The sequence below is a fragment of the Cricetulus griseus genome, chromosome 5, assembly GCF_003668045.3.
Source record: "Cricetulus griseus strain 17A/GY chromosome 5, alternate assembly CriGri-PICRH-1.0, whole genome shotgun sequence".
In the NCBI taxonomy this organism is placed as follows: Eukaryota; Metazoa; Chordata; class Mammalia; order Rodentia; family Cricetidae; genus Cricetulus; species Cricetulus griseus.
In genome coordinates this window covers 28,105,739-28,119,160 of record NC_048598.1, presented here as the reverse complement: position 1 = coordinate 28,119,160, position 13,422 = coordinate 28,105,739, and the positions used below count along the sequence as shown (strand labels likewise).

Below are 13,422 nucleotides of genomic sequence, written 5' to 3'. Positions count from 1 at the left end.
CACAACTTGTGCATAGGAATTCATGCATATAAGGACTAGAAATTATTTACCTGACAGGATATAATAAGGGCCTGATATGACATGTGGCCTGAGTAATCACAATACTGAAATGTCTCCCTCACTCTTAAAGATATCCTCTATTGAAACTCTAGTCAAGATCCCTCATCAGGACCGAGAGAATACACAATGAGAAATTTTCAGGTCTGGGAATCAATATTCAGACTGTGGTTCAGGGAGAGTGTGCCCTTGTCAGTCTTTTCTCTCTGGGAGGATTTTAAATAAGATAGTCTGTCCACAGAAACCACATGAAGAACCTGTAAGTGGGAGAAGAAAATAGTAAGGTGTGCTGGTGTGTTCGGTGTGCCCACATCTGTTAGAGAGAAAGAGGAGAATGACAGAGCAGAGACAACTCTATGGCGTTGGGGATGTCAACGCACTTGGAAGATCTGTTCCTTTAGTCCATTAGTTCACCAAGATGACTATCTGATGGGAGAAATCAACACACCCTTGTTTTGGTTCATTCTGGATTTCTTGTGACTCATTCTCATGTGACTGTGAACACTGAGTTTAGAGATTGTCAAAAGAGCTCACTTACCTCGTCATAGAAAACAGGACTTAACACATTTTCTTACAAAGGCTTGGTATGGTCTTTTAAAAAGAAACAGACTATCAGAATATAAATTATTGCTATACCTGGTTTGGCTAATAGTCCTGTCATTATGAATCCCATCTGAAACCTGTTCTATATGGAAGTCTTTCTAATGTGAGGTCATGAAGAGGCTGCCTCAGCTGAGTCAAAGGTGATGTGTCCAAGCCTGCCATTTTGCAATGGACTGACTGTCCCATCCCTGGGACAATTCTGTATCCTGCCAAGAATTCTGGGTCAGATCAGTGCTAATTTTCAGAGAAAACCCAGCAGTTGGGCTAAGAGGACCAGTGAAGTGTGGCAAGTTGGCCCTCTCCTGATTTGAGCTCTTCTCACACCTTTCAAACCTGGTTAGCAGTGTGCCCTACTCCTCCCCTCTTCTCATCCATGGTGATGGGAGCCCAGGTGCTTAATATATGTGTAGGAAGGCAGTTGTGCTGGTAGGAATGGGGATACGAATGCCATCTGAAGCTTACAAATGTGTCAGTCTCTGTCATCATACCATGTCATCGGTGTTAAGATGATACATTCTTTTTCCAGGACTCAGTGTATTCCTGACACTGGGGCAGAGTCTCCTAGCTGAATCAATAGCAGAGAACTTTACAGCTAGGAGGACTTGCAAAAAACCATCTGCTGCAACTCTCATAAAAGCCTCATATCCATTTACTCTAGAATCCCCATCATGGATGGACCATTTTGTTTCTTTTGCCATTGGCCATCTACTCATTTTTACCTGGTGTGGACTGCAGGGTGACCATTGCTGCTTGACAGAGTTCCAGCATTTCAACATTGCAGACCACACTTCTTTCTTTCTTTTTTTTTTTCCGAGACAGGGTTTCTCTGTGTAGCTTTGGAGCCTATCCTGGCACTTGCTCTGGAGACCAGGCTGGCCTTGAACTCACAGAGATCCACCTGCCTCTGCCTCCTGAGTGCTGAGATTAAAGGCATGTGCCACCAATGCCCGGCTGCAGACCACACTTCTCCAGCACCTTTTTCCTTTTAATTTTAATGATTCTCACTATTAACAGCCTTCCTTTTGGGAAATCATGTATGGACTTTGGTAAAGGATTAAAATGTATACAATGGTAGCTTCTCTAAATAAAATAATTCTTTGGGAAAAAAATCCCCTGCCACCACAGAACCAGGAATTCCATTGTGCCCTCCTAATTACACCAAGAACAGGAATGTTAGAGATTTACTAGACACCTGATCCCAAGGGTGAAATGTCTACAATTCAGATCCAGAGCCTGAGACCAAGGGTTCAATTAACAAATACAGAGAAATCTGTAGAAAATGGCTCACAACCAAAAATATAAATACAGAGAAATCAGAACAGTATGGCATAATGGGAACAGAGTAAGACATTAGGACCTTCCCTTTGGGAGCATTATGAGGGGAACAGGCCCATATAAGAAGACTAAGACATTGTAGTACAGCCAGGCAGTGGTGGCACATGCCTCTAATTCCAGCACTGGGGAGGCAGAGGCAGGTGGAGCTCTGTAAATCTGAGGCTAGCCTGGTTTACAGAGTTAGTTCTGGGACAGGCTCCACAGCTACACAGAAACCCTGTCTTGAAAGAAAAAAAAATGTAGTATAATGTCCCCAGAAGTCCTTTCCTGAGCTTCATTTGGATAAGGGTCTCTCCATTACCATGAGGGCTTGAGAAAAGTCCCTGCTTGACAAAGCCTTCATTCTTCTTATCTCTAGCAAGAATTTATGACCCTTTCATTAACATGACTGGTGCCTACTGTCAAGGTCAAGGCTGGCTAGCTTCCTCAGATCCTGATACTAAACCACATCCCAGCTCACAAATCCCTTGTCTCCAGTTTAATCCTATGTGCAACTATACAGTATAAAAGGTGTAATCGTTTATCAATAAAAGGTTTCGGGCAGCCTTCCCGATTCCACCCTCAGATGGCACCAATCCTGTCCTGTGTCTCTCAGTCCACCCCCTGACTCCACACATCCTCTTTGGGACCTGAACACCCTACCGAAGCAGGTCGCTGGCATTGGCCAAACCTGCTGGGTGTCAGTGGATGTGGAAATGGGTGAGACTAGGGATTTGCTGGGGGATTTTATAGGTGGGTGAAGGCAAAAATACAAAAGTTATAGTAAAATGAGAGAAATACAATAGAAGTAAATCCATGGTTCCTAAGTAGAGAACAGAGCAAGTGCCCAAGGAGCCAGGAAGAAACTGACGTCATATCCACTCATTTATTCAATAAATACAAATTGAATGCGTGAGCACGTTGCTAAGCATCATTCTAGAACAGCGAGCCAAAGCAGAGTTACTGCTTTCCTGGGGCTCTTATTTCAGTGATGGCTGGAGGAATATGGAAATGTAATAAAGCATCTGGACACGAGTGGGGAGTGGTGAGAAGATGAATAAAGTGGAGTATTAAAACAGAACGTGTCTGGGATGGGGTTGTGTACTACTTTAAATAGGACAAAGTAATAATTAGGCAGGGGGGGGGCTGGAAAGATGGCTCAGCAGTAAAGAGCAATGGCTGCTCATCCAGAGGACCTGGGCTCAATCCCCAGCACCCATATGGTGGCAACAACCAACTGGAGCTTCAATTCCCAGGGACCTGGTGCCCTTTTCTGGCCTCTGAGGTACTGTGTGCACATGGTGCTAGCCATGTATGCAGGTCAAACACCCATACACATAAAACTTTTAAAAAGATAAAATAAAATTGAAAGGACCAGACCCTCACCCAGCCCCCTGCTTTAGCAGCCAGGACAGCCTGCAGAAAGGTCAGGTGCTTGCCTGACCTTGCCTGACTTCCTAGTTACCCTCCATGTGGCAAGGAACCAATCAGAAGTTAGCTGGCAGGCTCTGGATGTGCTTTACAGTAAAACAGTGACATGCAGAGCATAGCAACTGCCCTGGGAGGGCCTATAGGCCATAGCAACCAGTTGACCAATCAACACAGGACAGGTTGCCCAGGCCCAGAAGTGCACCAATACTGAGTGTGTACCCCTAGATACTCCCTTTATACACCCCAATAAATTCCCTGCCTCATGGTTTCCCTGGGTCCTTCTCACCCCACCCGCCATGATGAATGGACAAAGGGCCTGAGTTAAGACAGTTTAACTCACTAAACAATAAAAGACTCTGCTTTTGCATCGGAATGGGTCTCCTAGTGATTTCAGGGTTGAGAATTTGGGCACAACAAAAATAATCAGGCATAACTGGTAAGCAGTCAGGGTGAGTGTATAGGAAGAGCATGTTGCAGATGAAGACAGCAGCAAGTGTAAATGCCCTCAGGTGGGAGCATCCTCAGAGGATTTGGAGGATGAAGTCTATGTGACTCTTCCAGAACAGGAAGATGAAGAAGAGTTAAAAAAAAAAAATCTATCTATCTACCTACCTACCTAGATATGGATACACACTAGTGGGGGCTTTATAGGCTACTGTGGTTTGAATTTACCTGCCAAAACTCACTTGAAATTTCCTATTGTGAGCTGTGAATTGGTAGGGTAAGGTGGATCTTTAAAATGTGATTAAGTAATGAAGACTGCTCTCCAGAGTGGGCTTATCTAGTCCTAGACTAATGGATTGAGTTGAAGGGTTATCTCAAGAATGGTATTGTAATTAAAAAAAAAAAAAAAAGTTTGGTCCTGGTATTTGTGTGTGTCCCTAGAACAGTCTGATGCCCCACACTACCTCAGAAGTGTAGCATCCCCAAGCCAGCAGGGAAAATCTCATCAGAAACCAAGCTGATACCTGTACCATGCACTTGGACTCCCAGAGCCACAAACAAAATAAACCTCTTTTTTTTTTTTTTGATGAATTACTCAATTTGTGATATTTGGTTCCTGAAACAGAAAAAAAAGGGCTAAGACACTGACCATAGTAAAAATTTAGGATTTAGTTCTAAATTTTATGAGACTGTATAGGAGATACCTAAACAGAAGAATGATACAGTTTATTTAGGCTTTAGGAAGATCTCTCCAGATGCTGTGCATGTGGTGGAACTTTTTGAGATTGGAAAATGGTAGTTGTATCCTAATTTAGAAATCAAAAGATGGAAGAAGTTAGACAGAGCCAGAGTGGAGTAGGGGAATGGTACTACAAAGAATATACTGGGCATGCTCCAGAGTGCTTTCCCATAACTCCCTATAGGTGTGACAATGCCTCTCCTGCTTGGTAACACATTCCCAGCCCACACAGATTGAACAGCAGATTAATAGACAGCCCTTTTGTTAGGATGCAACATGATACAGCTCAACATGTTGACTGCATACAAAATTCTGGGTCAAGTATTCAAGGAAAGGGGCGGAGACTCACTTAGGAGCTGAGTAAGCATTTTGCTGCCACATATAGTCTGCTAGTCCACAATTACTGTCAGGACACGACGCACTTCTGTTTGTGAAAGCCATCACAAATTTAGGGACATCTCAGGGGCACAGCCTACAGTGGGACTTGGGTAACTGATTCACAACTGATTTCTCATATGAATCCTCTGACTGTAGACTGTCTTATATAACTAAGCACAATGCCTTAATCAATAGGTTCTCAAAAAACACGTTGAAGGAATAGATTGCTATGGAAGACTGATATTCTTTGTGGTCCCAGCTTTAAATGGGGGAGAAGGTGTACATGGTTTTAGCTATTGTACTTACAGAACGGTAGTAAAAAAAAAAATCTAATATCCAGTGAATGAATTTGAAGGCATTTCAATGCATTGTTTTCCAGAACTGCACTGAGGTATGGAGCCGTTTTCCCTCCATACGTATGAGGAATCAGTCCCAAGACTGTGATGTTTATAGATGGCCTGGGCACATCCTCTTATATGCTTTAAGTCACCTCTGGAATACTTATAATATTCAATACAATGTAAAGCTATGGAGATAGTTGTTACCCTATGTTGTTTAGAGAAAATGAAGAGAGTTTATACATACTCGATACAGATGCAATTTTTATGACTATTTAAAACCCATGGTTAGATGAAACTATAGGTCTCGAACCCATGCAGAGGGAAAAGAGACTACATATTGAAGTGAAGAGACATAAATTAGGAGAACATAGGGGCTGTATGATGTGGAACAGCATTAGAGTACATGTGTGTCCAACTACACACTTTTTTGAGTTTGTTTCTGACTCTCTTGGTGAGCCTGGTAAGGTGATTTACATTTCTTGACTTCAAGTTTAATAAACTTTTCAAAATGATAAGCCTATGATCATATTTTTACCTAATCCAATTATTTATATTGTAAAGCACATTTTAAACTGGGCCCAAAACATTTTCCAAGTTTTCCCTTCTCTGTTCCTTCCGTCTTCCTTTGGAGGCGATGCAACCAGCAAGCTGATCTTAGTTCCTCCTTTTGTTTTAAAGTCCCACGGGCTAGGGATGTGACTCAGTAGTAGAACATATGTGTAGCATGTGTAAGGCCCTGGGCTTATTCCCAGTACTGTGATAAATCATTCAATAAATACAAAAAATAAAATTCTGTGTGACACATGTTATTTACCGTGCGTGAGAGCAGACCACAAGATATATAACAAAACCCACTTTAAGAGTTTTATTAGTAAAGAGCAGGGAGAGGGGGTGTGGGCAGGCCTCTCTGGAAGAAACGGGGCGGGAGTGAGGGACGCAGGAGCGGGGAAAGATACACACAGAGAGAAAGGGGGCGTATCTTTTAAAGTGCATGCGCATGGGGTTTACACAGCCACGCCACGAACATGCATGGATTATGCAGCCATGCTGCGCAAGCTCGCAAGCTCGTAAGGCTCTGGGATGACTATGCATTTTGCCTGAATGCAGATGGCCATGTGGGTGGCTATGGAACCCCGGAAATGACAACACAGAATATGCCTTTCCAACCTGCTCTAGACCAAGTGTTAAAAATGTTTGACATGTCCACGCTTTTTAGGTCACTGCTTGCTCATTTAGCTGCCTTTAAGGTTTGCCATGAGTCACACAGAAAGCATTAGAATCAAGATCAGCAGAGGACCATTCATCCTCTCGGGTTCATTAAGATTCTTCAACTTGTTAGTTCCTGTGCTAGATAAACAGGAGATACCAACGCCAGGTTTCTGGTGTCAGTTCAGTCACTTTTTCAGGAAACTTGAGTTAGTAAATATGTTCATTTATTCATTCTCCTTTGCCATATTTTACATTACTGAGTTTTCTTTCTTAGTAAAGGTTTGCCATTGTCACCTAAAGTACTCATGTCATCTTCCAGATTTTGTATATTATGTACTTTTAAGTCATTTATATTTCTGTCATTTGTTTTCATATGTCCCGTAATATCGTTTCAAATTTGCTGGGGATGTTTCTCAGTGGCGGAGTGTTTGCCTACCTTACACAAGGCTCTGGATTCAAGTTCCAAGAGTATAACAAAAAAGAGTGCTTCAAACACGAGTAGATAGTTTTTCTCTGTTATTTATTAAATTATCATTACTTTTATTTAATTGAACAAAATAAACTCTCATAGACATAAAGACCAATTTTCAAGTTCCCTGTTCTGTTTCATCTCTATATCTGTCTACTCTGTGAACATTGTCAAACTGATATGATTACAAAGCTTTTAAATTTTGTTTTGATATTTGCTGAGGCAAAACCCTCTTAGTAATCTTCCTTTGTATAATTTTATTAACTATTCTTGAACATTTTAATTATGCTTTATAAACTTTGTGATACCTTTGAATTCTTAATTGACTATTTCTTAGATCCCTTTTGGAATTTTATTAAAGTTATAGACAGACTTTGGGCAAAAGAACAATTTCACTATACTATGTGTCACCTAATGACATGGTGTGTCTGACAATTTGTGGGGAACCTTTTTTTTTAATTTATTTATTAGTTCTAGTTAGGGAACAAGCTTGTTTCAAGTCCCTTCTCCCTCTCCCTCCCCTCACCCCCAACCCTCCTCCCCCACCCCCAGCCCACCCCCCACCCCATCCACCCACCACTCCCCAGGCAGGGTAGGGCCCTCAACGGGGCTCTGCAAAGTCCACCAAATCTTCCTGTGCTGGTCCTGGGCCCTTCCCCATGTGTCCAGGGCCAGAGTGTAACCCTTCACGTGGGATGGGCTCTCAAAGTCCCTTCTTGCACCAGGGAAAAATACTAATCCACCATCAGAGGCTCCCTGAAGTGCAGAGGCCTCCTTATTGACATCCATGTTCAGGGGTCTGGATCAGTCTTGTACTGGCCTCCCGGACAGCATCTGGGGTCCATGTGCTCTCCCTTGTTCAGGTCAACTGTTCCTGTGGGTTTCTCCAACCTAGTACAGACCCCTTCGTTCTTCATTCCTCCCTCTCTTCAACTAAATTCCCGATTTTGGCTCAGTGTATATCTGTGGATGTCTGTCTCTGCTTCCATCAGCCACTGGGTGAGGGCTCTAGTTCCTGGGTTGGTCCGCCTGTGGGGATCTTTTTTATTATCTACAAAATGTTTTACTACTCTGCAAAATCAATAAAACCTCTTAAAATGTTTTCAATTAAGATGAAAATTACTTATAAAACATAAAGAGTTCTTAAAATTAACAAGGATAGAAAAAAGTCAAAAGAAAAATGGGCATAAGCCATGAGCAGTGTATTTATTGAAGGGAAAATCCAAAAGTTAGACACCGGGGAAGATGCTAAATACAGCTATACATATTTTCAAATCTATTATCATTATCTTGTAATACTAGGAATCAAATCCAGGCTCTGTCACATGCTAGGCAAGCATTCTACTGGCCTCATTTTCAAATCTTCATACCAATATTTCTCAACTTTGTATATGCTATGGTATCTTCAATAGATAACCTGTGCCAGGTAACTGTTGTAAGGGCTGTCCTGAAGATTGTCCAATATTTAGCAGATTCCCTTGTTTTGCTCAGTATGAGTTAGTAGCACCCATCCTTTAATTATAACAATAAAAAAATTTCCAGACAATGACAAACATCTCCTGTAGGGCAAAATCAATTACACTTTGAGAACCACTGTTTTCTACCCATTAAAGAAACTAAAAAAATGTAAAAGCAACAAACTAAATCCCTTTTGGCCTTCAACTATTTTCTGACTGCCTTTCCTGCTACCAACTTGGGGAAAAAAATCTGCCTTTAGAAGCAATCTCAAAGTTGGGTAGGAAGGGATGGGAGGGTGCAGAGGGCAGTAATGGGAGGAGCTGAAGTACAGGGTGTTGGAAAATGTTCAAATATATTGTATGAAATTCTCAAGGAATTCTTAAAACTCTTGCAAACAACAACACTGCTTTTCAACAGCTCTCATGACTACCCCTGTAATCAAGAATATAGTGAAAACAAATACTCTTACATTTGCTAATGAAAATGTAAGCTAGCCTGACTTTACTGGAGAACAACTGAGAAATAGCTATTAAAATTTTTAAATATGTATTCTTCAACTGGGCAATTCCGTTCAGGGAATAAATGAAATTAAGCATATGTAAACATTTATTGTGGGGTGATTTAATTATAGCACTGTTAACAATGACCAAAAACTAGAAACAGTATAAATGATCACAAATAGGGAATGGTTAAATAAATTATAGTACACCCACACAACAGACTGCCATGTAGAAGGAATTAGAAGTATACCTGATTATGTGGGATGTTGTTCACATAGTACTCCACAGCAAGATAAACAAGAACCAGAAAAAAAATCCTACTTTTTTCAAAATGTATAGCCTTACATATGAGTGAGAAAAACATTTCTCAATATCCCATTTACCTGTACTTCATGGGAGAACACAGAATGCAGCATATATAAAGAACTCTTGTGATTCAATAACAAAGAAAACAGTTTAAGGAGAAAAGCCCTTAAATGGACATTTCTCCAATGAAGATATACAGACAGACAATAAATACATGAAAATATGTTCAACATTATCAGTCTCTAGGGAGGTTGAAAACCAAAACCATGAGATACCATATCACATGTAACTAGGTAGGCCACCCCTTAGATAGGAAAATACACACTGAAAAGGGTGTAGAAAAACGATGCTTTGTATGCTGCTTATATAAAGTAAAATGGTACAGCTTCTGTGGAAAACAGTTTGGCCCCTCCTCAGTCAAAACAGAATTCCCAAGTGATGCAGCAATCCTCTCCTTGGAAACACACATCCAAACACTTATACACAAATGTTTATAACTCAAAACAGCCAAAAAATGTGAAAACAAACCAAATATCCATCAAATGATGACTATATAAAGCAGATGTGACTCATGGCTCAACCATAAAACATAAAGAAGTCCTAACTTATGTTACAGTGTAAACAAAACATAAAGTCCTTATGCTAAGTGAAAGAAGCCAGAAGTGAAGTTCACATGTATAAAACTTTCATAGTAGATATATTCTTAGAGGCAAAGGCACATTAATATTTCCAGGCACTGTGGGTAAGGGGTAAGTGGGGACTAACAGCTTCCTAAGTGTGGGTTTGCTTTGTGGAGTTGAGAACCTGTCTTATTCCTACAGAGGAGTGAGTGTGCCACAGTACTGGGAAGGTACTAAGACCACTGAGCTGTCTCTTTCCATATTGCTTATTTTGTGTTATGTAACTATTATCTCACCTTTAAGGATGCCCACTTTCATCCCATCTGAGAAGCTAAATGGGGTTGGAAGTAGTTAATACTCTCTCATATATATTACATATATATATATATATAATATATGAAAACATATATATGTATAAATGTGTAAATTAACTTCTGCATTAGTTTTCTATTGTTGAAAATTTGTACAAATGTAGCAACTGAAAACAATTACAACAGCTAAGCTCACAGCAGTTGAGTATAACCAGATGGGCTTAGGTAGGATCTCTGAGGTTTCACACATCAAATCCCAGATGCTGACCACACTCTTCTTTGGAGAAGAATCCACTCCAGGCTCTTTGAGTTGCTACATAGTGGTGGTAGCAGTTTTTTTTGAGACAGGGTCTCGCTATGTATGTATATATGCTATCTTTCCTGGGACTCCCTATATTGTTCATGTTAACCTTAAACCTCTGCTTCAATTGCTGGGATTACAGATGTGTGCTACTACTCTTGGCCCTTTGAGGTTTTTAGAAGAATTCAGGTCCATGTGTTTGTACGACTGAGATCCCTGCTTCCTTGCTGTCAGCCAGGAGCCACATGCCTTGGTTCATAGGCAGCAGAAAGTCAAACCCTTCTTACTCATCAAAGGAATTTGACTTCCTTTTCTGCTACCATGGAAAGAAGCTTGTCTACTTACCAAGGGCACCTGTGTTGTGGGATAATCTTTTTATACACTGTGAAGAAATGTCTCTGCCTAAGGTGCCTTCTGACTGGTTTAATAAAGAGCTGAATGGCCAATAGCTAGACAGGAGAGAATAGGTGGTACTTCAGAGGAGAGACAGGAACTAGGGAAGACTCTGAGGCTGGGCAGATTAAGCCAACAAGACAAGAAGGGGGTAGTTGGACATGGAGTATGGAGGAGAGGTAATGAGACATGTGGCAGAATGTAGATTAATATAAATGCATTAATTTAAGATATAAGAGCTAGTTGGGAACAGGCCTAAGCTAAGGCCAAGCATTCATAATTAATAAGACGACTCGGTGTCATTATTTGGGAACTGGAGGTCCAAAGAAAGACAGGCTACACCTGTGATTGGATTAGCTAGATTATTTTTGTCACACAATGTTATGCAATCATAGGAATATTATCAAATTCACAGCTTACATGCTACACTAAAATAGATAGCTATTATATATAAGGACAAGGGTCATTTTGGATCATTGTTAGAATTCTTCCTCTTTCAGAAAAATAAGAAGTCATTTTCTATCCAGTTCAAGAAAAACTTTAGGTCCATAGCCACAACCATTACAAAGCAGACTTCAATATTCCATCTACAGCAAGAAAAGTGATATATAGTTTCAGTAGGTTCCTAAGCTTCAAGGAAAGGATAGAAAGCCGACGTTAGTAGATGGACATCTCAGTGTGGTCTGTAATGGCTTGTTGGTTTATTTTTCTTCCTTTTTCTCTACTGAACCCTGCATACACATGCAAAGCAGCCAAGAGAACTAACCCAGCTTTCTTTCTATAGTTGTGAAGAGAAACTGATATTATGGTAGGAATTTAGGTGACTATATATTTGATAGACCAGTAGTTCTCATACTTTTTGGTCCCAGAGGCCTCGTTATTGAGACCTGATTTGGGTGGGCTAGAACTACTGATATTATCAGATAATAGAAAATTTAAACATAACACACAAGCACACATCATTTTAGTCTACAAACAGATGATGACATCATCACCCATTATACAGCCTCTGGAGTGTGAAAAAGAACGAAGCCTTCAGACCATCCTTGAAAATACTCCGTGAAAGATGTCAACACCTTGCATTTTTACAAACTGATCCACTCCCACATTTTGGTGTACACTCACATAGAGCTTTATCTGGCATGAGACGAGAACAGAGCCAGCCTGTGAATCTAGCAAAAACTCACACAGAGGGTGATGAACAGAAAGGACGGGGGAAGTCTGTAAGGATTCAGGCATTATGCTGGCCTGCCTCTGGTACCTGGCAAAATGCCCTCAGGCAGTACCCTGGTCAGCCCAGGGTTCCAGTAGTGCTAAGGACCCCTTTAAAAGACAGACCCCCCTCCCATATATTCTTTCTTCTCTTGCTCTCTTACCCTCTCACTCTCTCCCTTCGTCCCCACCCCTCACCCCCGCTTTAATAAACTCCATGGTTAATGTATCTCTTGGTTCTGTTCCATCGCACTTTGTAATTCAAACAAAAGAACAGAGTCCCATCATGTTTCGCCCTTGAAAACAGACCGCTTTTATTACCTTGTTATTTTCTGTTTTAGTGAAGAAATGTTTGTGATTGCTTCAGTGAGTCTGGATTTTCCATTTTCCTTTTAACCAGTGTGTAAGGATTGAGTTTGTAGGAGGAAGTAAAGGATGCAAACTCAGATCGCCCTCACTAACAACAGCAGACTATCAATCTGAGAGAGGAATCTCAAGACAGGAAACCATCATACCCTGGGGTGCAGGAGAGCCGGCAGTGCTGGCCTGAGCCAGGTTTCGTAGCCTAGAATGGGGAAGCAGGAAGCGGGAGTGCAGGGGAAGTGAGTACTAGCCTGTCTGGGTAAGGTATTTTTCTTGAAATAGTGAGGTGGGAGAACGGTTAAGAAACCTCCCGGGGTGGGGGTGGGGGGCGAGCTGCTTTCACCCTTGCAACCTCTGGGAATTTCGTGAGCTGCGTGCTTCCTGGAACTTGGAGCCTATTTTAGGGCCCTGGCCTTTAGGGAGATTTCCTTTACATAGGCTATACTGTATACAGTTAATCGTTCTCTGTATCCCGCGAACAAAAAAAAGGACGAAATAAAGCCAAACTTCTCGCTGACCAGCTCGTTCATTCTCGTTTTCATTCGGTCTGTAATAAAACAAAAACAAAGCTCAGCTCTCGGGCTTGAGTCTTTCCACGGGATTGCATTTTCCCGCTTCAAGGTTAAAGGTATGCAGCCCTGTGTCACTAGGTCCGACTAGACACCAGGGGGCTGGCGGGCAAGATTATGTAGGCTCACGGTGCGGAAGCGCACATCCGGGGATCTCGCTCAAGAGAGCGTTTCGGCTCAGGATCAGAAAACGCAGGTGACCGAGCCGACGGGAGGGGGGGGTCCTGGGGGTGGCACGTGGGATCCCCGCCACAGTATCCAGACACGATCCCCACCTGTCGGGCGTCCGAGAGACCCTCGCGTCAGAGGGCTGGCGCACCGCCCCGGCAGCTACTGACCCTCAGGAAGCAGGGACGTGGGCTGTGATTGGCTGTGGTGAGGGGGGCGGTTCCAGGGGGCGTGGC

General features: G+C 41.9%; 1 long non-coding RNA gene across 1 annotated transcript; it reads right to left on the bottom strand.

Moving 5' to 3' along the window:
- Nucleotides 1-7,895: 7,895 nt before the first annotated feature.
- LOC118238853 lies at nucleotides 7,896-13,387 on the bottom strand. The gene is made up of 3 exons (XR_004770139.1): nucleotides 13,294-13,387; nucleotides 12,408-12,996; nucleotides 7,896-8,056 (listed from the first exon to the last, which is right to left on the bottom strand). It is a non-coding gene; the product is annotated as an uncharacterized LOC118238853 (long non-coding RNA).
- Nucleotides 13,388-13,422: the final 35 nt, after the last annotated feature.